Below are 7,504 nucleotides of genomic sequence, written 5' to 3'. Positions count from 1 at the left end.
ACACACACACACACACACAGAGCAGGGCTCATCCCACACAGCAGGGACACACACACTTTAGGGGTCTGTCAGCACTAGAAGGAAAGGTGTGGTGTTGTTAACGTGTGTGAGCTCACTGGTGTTAACATCCTAACGCAGGCCAGGCCAATTGTAGCTCTGACATGGCTCAGCTGGCTGAGATCACCCATGAGATCCCCCGTTTAAAGCAAGGCAGCCCTTTTCCCCAAGCCCAGACAAAGCTTTGGCTTCTTTGGAAGTCAGGAGGCTGCTCTCGCCTTCCATTTCTTCACAGATCTAAAAGTTCATCGCAGGACGCACCCCCTGTGTGACTGTCCGCCCCCTTCTTTGGAACCCTGGTTCAGCAAAGCATTTAAAGGCCTGCAGAACTTTAAACCCCTGAGCAGCAAAGTCACTGACGTCTTGTGTTTAAAGCGATGCTTAAGTGTTTTGTTATAGTACTGGGGAGTAGCAGTGTTAACCCACGGGACTCCCTGCCACTGGGAATTAGCGGGGTTAACCCACAGGAATCCCTGACACTGGGAATTAGTGGTGTTAACCAGTGGGAGTTCCTGTCACTGGGAATTAATGAGGTTAACCCACAGGACTCCCTACCCCTGGGTTTTTCTCTCTGACCATTGTCGTCATGATCTACATAGAGGCTTAATTCAGGTTATAAGTGAATTTATTACATGATACGACTATATCTGCACGAGTAGTAATCATAAAGAAACAAGCACACTAATTATTGATACAGCATAAATGCAGTTGCACTGGGTGATAGACTGTACAGAACAGTGGTTTTCAAACCGTGGGTTGTGACCCAGTACTGGGTCGTGGAATGTAAGGCACTGGGTCACGATGGTTCTGGTCAGTGCACCCGACCAGCCCGTTAAAAGTCCCATCGGCGGTTAAAAGTCTCATCCCCGGCCCCACCTCAGAGCCTGCACTCCCAGCCCAGAGCACTGACCCCCTCCCACACACCAACCCACTGCCTCAGCCCAGATCCCCCTCCCATACCCTGAACCCCTCATTACCAGGCCCACCCTGCAACCCTCACCCGTGCACCCCAACCCTGAGCCCCTCCCACACCTCAGCCCCTCAGCCCCAGCTCCATTGGGTCACGAGCATCAACAATGTTCTTCAACTGGGTTGCCAGAAAAAAAGGTTGAAAACCACTGATATAGAATTTAGCTTCTATAACCAGCTTGTAGCAACATGCTGGATTGTCCAAGGGCTCACACAGGCTGTTGGGATCATAATATGATTCAATTGCTCCTCGGATCACCTGATGGAAAACACAGCATTGCTACAGTCGATACAAGAGTGCTGCAAACTCTTGTGATTCTTGTAATTATTGATATTTCCCTTTAAAGCTTCCCGGAGACGTGTGGTCACAGGAGAATCTTGGATTTTATTTAAAAAGAGAAGTTGTTTCTGGCCCTAGTTTCTAGTGGCTGTGCAGAACAGCAGAACAAGGTGACCAGCAAACTCTCAAAACAGGAGTCAAAAGAAAAAAAGCCAAACATTTTTTAAAAATCGTATGATTTTGAGGGGGCTGAATGGTGATTTTTGAATGCTTGCGGTGACATTACTGGGAAATGCTTGTTCCAGCCCCCTCATTCATTTGTAACCCGGCTGCTAGCGCACAAATTAGCCGTCATCTTCAGTTCTTCAAATCAAAGGCATTGTTTAAAAGGGGCACAAAGTCTGCTATAGGCACTGGCTGGACGGTTGTGCAGGCTGGGTACTAAAGAGACAGCAGCAAATGGCAAGGTTGATTGCTACATTGATTTACATAAGTTGAGGATCTTGGTATATTTTGTTGGATTTCCTATATTAGACAAATGGTTTGGCTACCGTAACAAGTCCAACAGAAAGCCGAGAAACCCGACTCACTGGGGGAAATTAAAGAATGAAAAGGCTGCTTCTTTTCGGCTTGATTTTTCACATTTGGGGATGTGGTGGCCCAATCTCCAGCTGAGATTGGGTCTCTCATTCATGAACACGCCTGCTGATCATTTACGCTTTTTCTTGTCTTCCTTCAAGGCGGTCTTCCGAACTCTTTCAGCATCTTCAGCCACTTCACTGAGAAAGCTGGACAGCATGAAGTAGGTGGTTAAAAAAGAGATTCCCACAGTTAACATGGGACCAAGCACTGGTAGATTTGCAGTTAATCCAGGCAAACCCTTCACCTCCTTTAGAAGTAGTTTGATTACAACACCTCTGGTTATTTCTTCTGCCCTGGGAGATATGATAACGGCCTTCAGCTCTGCTATCGGTTTCCCAGCCTGCCTGGCCAGATTAGCCAAGGATCTGTCATCTAAGCCAAAGTACTTGTTGAAGCCAATCATGGATCCTAGCAGGATGCCAATATTACAAGCAACAGAGAGCCCTGGGGTATAGGAATGACATTGACTAAAGCCGAAGCGAGAGAGATTAGCCATATCAGCTTCTTCAGGTGAGCTTTCTTCTTCGCTATGATTTCTGCAGACAGGTTTGGCAGACTGAGCAGATAGGCAAGTCTCTGCAGACCTTGGAGATCATCCTGCAAAGCCTTGACCAGGGCAGGAGCATCCTACTTGGTGAATTCACAGCTGGAGAGAAGGAAAATCTCTGGGTTGCTTATTCCTGCCTTTTGCAGGTGTTTCCTGCAGTCCATCCTGAATCGTCCCAGGACGCTTTCCTGACTGAACTTTCTAGGGTGATCTCTTTGTTGCGCAAGTCTTCATCCACCTTGGAGAGCACAAAATAGAACCTCTTCCCCATCTTCTCGATCTCCCGGGCCAGGACTATGGGGTAGCATTTGAAGCACTCCGAAGCGATGACCACGAAGAAGTCATAGAGTTTGAAGTTCACCTTGTGCTGGTATGTGTTTGGCTGAAAATCCAGGGTGCCAATGCCGGGCAGGTCCCACAGCCTCACATTGGGGCTGTTCGGATAGGGATAAACAGTTGGCTTCTTCGTTGTTTCTGTCACCCCAGTTGGGGCAGCCGCGCCATCCTCAGCAGTGAGCCCCCGCAGGGTGTTGATGAAGGATAATTTCCCGGCGCCCGTCTCCCCGTGATGGCGATGTTGAGCATGGTGGATTTGAACGACTCCAGCTCCGCCTGTGCTATAGAAGCCACTTCAGCCTATTCTTTGTCTTTGAAAAGATCCATGATCTCTTCAAATGCCTTTATGGAGTCATTGAAGAATTCCTTTGGGTCCAACCTTAGATGCAGAGCTTCCATGCGAGCTGAGATTAACTCCATATCCTTCCTGAGCACTGGGGCGGACTCCATATCCTGGCACCTACAAGAGATTCCCTCTTCCCTAGACAAGAAAAGGAAAAGACATGTTTCAGTTAGTGTAAATGCAGCCTTAAAAAAATAAAACTATTCACGTAGCAACTTACAGACTTGCACCCATGGAGCTGGTTTCACCCCCACCAGCCTGTGTGCTGAAACTTGCATCCCCGTCCCCGCTGTGCACAAACCTTAAGCACTGTTAGTACAGGTTAACCTCCCTGGTGCATGGACTATTACTCCTGGGGGAATTCTGTGCTACTGCACACATGTAATTAACAAGCGGTGCATATTTTTTTATATTTTGGCACCGAATTCTCCCAGGAGTAGACTATGGGGCCATCAGTTGTGCTGCTCTGCAGAGCCAGGAGAGCAGGATGTCGCCATGAGGGATGTCTGGTGATGTCTGGAGTATGTGTTGCGTTTTGGGATGTGTTGAAGATGGGAGTGAAAGCCAAGGCCCACCCACCACAGGCACAGGGGGGAAGGGAGAGAGGCTCAGACAGCCCTCCGCCAAGAGTAAACCATTCCTAATTCCCAACTTCCATATGGGGGCAGGCTGCCCCCCCTTCCAGATCCTGGCTGACATGAGGGCTAGTCAGGAGAAGGAGTCTGATACTCTCGGATTTTGGTACACACCTGGGAGGAGACTATGTGGGGCTGACACACTCCTTCACCCCTCATCCCTCCCCCTTTCCCTGCCACTCACCTGTGTGTCACCCATCCTAGCATCCCCTCCCTCTAATCCCCACCCCTTCCCGCTGGGATGGGCCCCAACTCCACCCCATCAACCACCCTATTTATCCCTTTCCCTTCACTGCAGCCCTAAACCACAATAACCAGAATAAAAACCTACTTGGGCAGAGGTCATCTAGACCACTCCTCTGCACTCATGGCAGGACTGAGTATTATCTAGACCATCTCCGACAGGTGTTTGTCCAACTTGCTCTTAAAACTCTCCAGTGATGGAGATGCCACAACCTCCCTAGGGAATCTATTCCAGTGCCTAACCATCCCGACAGGAAGTTGTTTCTAATTCCAACCTAAACTGCTTGTTGTCCTATCCTCAGAGACCAAGGCACAAAATGAGATCAGACTAGCTAGAGACATAAAGGGCACCAAGAAAACATTCTGCAAATACATTAGAAGCAAGAGGAAGCCGAAGGACAGAGTAGGTCCGTTACTCAACGACGGGGGAAAGACAATAACAGAAAATGTGGGAATGCAGAGGTGCTTAATGACGTCTTTGTTTCGGTTTTCACCAAGAAGGTTGGTGGTGATTGGATGTCTAACATAGTGAATGCCAATGAAAATGGGGTAGGAACAGAGGCTAAAACAGGAAAAGAACAAGTTAAAAATGACTTAGACGAGTTAGATGTCTTCACATCACCAGGGCCTGATGGAATGTGTCCTAGAATACTCAAGGAGCTCACCGAGGAGAGATCTGAGCCAAAAGTCAAGGAAGAGGAGAGAAATTCCGGATGACTGGTAAATGGCAAATATAGCACCAATCTATAAAAAAGCAAATAAGGACAACTGGGGAATTACAGACTAGTCAGCTTAACTTCTGTACCGGGAAAGATAATGAAGCCAATAATTAAGCAATCAGTTTGCAAACATCTAGAAGATAACAAGGTGAAAAGTAACAATCAGCATGGATTTGTCAAGAACAAATCATGTCAAACCAACGTGATAGCTTTCTTTGACAGGGTAACAAGCCTTGTGGATGGGGGAAGTGGTAGATGTGGTATATCATGACTTTAGTAAAGCTTTTGATACTGTCTCACATGACCTTTTAAACAATCTAGGGAAAAGCAACCTAGATGGAGCTTGTGACGGGTTCAGTCATGGAGACCCTCCACCCCCTTGGGACTGTCACCTGATGTGCTGAATTTACCTCTGAGCCCATTTTCCCTGACAGCTTGGACTCTAGAACTCTGCCTTGTTGAGCCAGACATGCTAGGTTGCTACAACACAGACTCAGGTCTGGTCCACGCCCCCAAAGCTGCAGACTTTAACCAAAAATTGCTCAGCAGGTCACCTATCTGCAGCACCCAGACACTCAGTTCCCAATGGGATCCAAACCCCAAATAAATCAGTTTTACTCTGTATAAAGCTTATACAGGATAAACTCATAAATTGTCCACCCTCTCTAACACTGATAGAGGGAGACGCACAGCCTTTTGCTCCTCCAGGTATTAATCACTTACTCTAGGTTTACTAATAAACAAAAGTGATTTTCTTAGGTATAAAAATAGGATTTAAGTGGTTTCAAGTAATAACAGACAGAACAAAGTAAGTCACCAAGCAATATAATGCCAAAACACGCAAGTCTAAGCCTAATACATTAAGAAACTGTTTATAGGTAATGTCTCACCCACAGAGATGTTCCAATAAGCTTCTTTCACAGACTAGACTCCTTCCTAGTCTGGGCCCAAATTTTTCCCCTGGTACAATCCTTGTTAGTTCCAGCAGACATCTTAGGTGGAGAACAAGGGTGTTCTCATGACTGGCAGCCCCCTTTGTCCTGCTCCACTCTCTTTCATAGCTTTGGCACAAGGCAGGAATCTTTTGTCTTCCTGGGTCCTCACCCCTCCTTCTAAATGGAAAAGTACCAGGTTTAAGATGGATTCCAGTATCAGGTGACAAGTTCACATGTCCTGTGAGACCCCAGCCTCCATTCTTCCAGGGCTGGCCTGCGTGTACCCAGGAAGGTTTGCAGGTAAACAGAGACATTTACAGGTCATTGATTCTGAAGGACCCTTAATGGCTTCTGCTTGCCATGTTTACATCAGTAACACAAGTTTATATGTTATTCTCCTAACTCTAGACATAGAATTAATACATGCAAACAAAGGAGATGAACACACTCAGTAGATCATAAGCTTTGTAATGATACAAGAGACCTTTTGCATGAAGCATATTCCAGTTACATTCTATTCACACTCATAAGCATATTTCCATAAAACATTATGGAGTGCAACGTTACAGAGCTACTATAAGGTGGGTGCATAACTGGATGGAAAACCACTCCCAGAGAGTCGATACCAGTGGTTCAGAGTCATGCTGCAAGAGCATAACGAGTGGGGTCCCGCAGGGATCAGTTCTGGGTTCAGTTCTGTTCAATGTCTTCATCAATGATTTAGATCATGGCATAGAGAGTACACTCATAAAGTTTTTGGATGATACTGTGATGAACTAGGAATGTTCTTAATGTTTCTCTGAATACTGTGTTGGTGCCTCAGTGTCCCCATGGCAGTTCTTAAGTATCTGGCAGAGCAAAGGGACAGTGCACCTAAATGCCTGACCCTCTGTCTCCTAGCAACTGATGGCCTGGGCCCCTCCTCTGCAAAGGTGCCAGCTGAAAGTGTTGGAGACAAAGGGATCAGGTGACCTCCTGGCCCGGGAAAGGGGCTGAGCAGAGAGGAGGGGCTGGGAGGGGTTGTTAGTCTGGAGCTGGCTGGGGTCAAGGGTGGAGGGCAGACCTGGGGGTCTGGCTCACTGCCCCCCAGAATGGACCCAGCCGAGGGGTCCGGTTCGCTGTATCTACAAGCTCTGTTTTAGACCCTGTTCCTGTCATTGAATAAACCTCTGTGTTACTGGCTGGCTGAGAGTCACGTCTGACTGCAAAGTGGGGGTGCAGGACCCGGTGGCTTCCCCAGGACCCTGCTGGGGTGGACTCGCTGTGGGAAGCGCACGGAGGGGCAGAGGATGCTGAATGCTCCAAGGAGAGACCCAGGAGGTGAAGACGTGTGAGCTGCTTGCCCTGAACAAGTCTGCTCCAAGGGAGAGGAGGCTCCCCAAAGTCCTGGACTGGCTTGGTGGGGAGCAGTTCCAGAGCATCACCCGGTGACTCCGTGGCAACTGGTGGCAGCGGCGGGACGTACTGCACCCCGTGAATGGCGCTGCTTGCAGTAAGTGACTGGGGAGCAGTAAAACAGAGGAGGGATAATGAGGACCAGGCATGCTGAAGGCTCAGAGTGGGACGGTTTCAGGGGGTGGTTAACCTCTGGGAGTGTGTGACCAGCGAGAAGGACTGTTGGAGTAACAGGGTCCCCCTGAGAACTGCAGCGAGCAGTCTCAGGGGCGGAGGAGCTTGCCGCTCGACCCTGGGAGAGAGAAGGATTTTTGCAGTAGCAGGGTTCCCCAGGGGATTGCAGGAGCAGTCCCAGGGGTGGAGGAGTCTGCAGCTCGACCCTGGCAAAGAGGTGGTGATCACG

General features: G+C 48.4%; 1 pseudogene; it reads right to left on the bottom strand.

Annotated features, from left to right (window-relative positions):
- Positions 1 to 664: 664 nt before the first annotated feature.
- The window catches only part of LOC127038019 (interferon-inducible GTPase 5-like), a 57,784-nt pseudogene continuing 50,944 nt past the window's right edge, over positions 665 to 7,504 (bottom strand).

The sequence above is a fragment of the Gopherus flavomarginatus genome, chromosome 20 (assembly GCF_025201925.1).
Source record: "Gopherus flavomarginatus isolate rGopFla2 chromosome 20, rGopFla2.mat.asm, whole genome shotgun sequence".
Classification (NCBI taxonomy): Eukaryota; Metazoa; Chordata; order Testudines; family Testudinidae; genus Gopherus; species Gopherus flavomarginatus.
The sequence above is the reverse complement of the archived record's forward strand: the minus strand, read 5'-3'. Positions and strand labels throughout refer to the sequence as shown.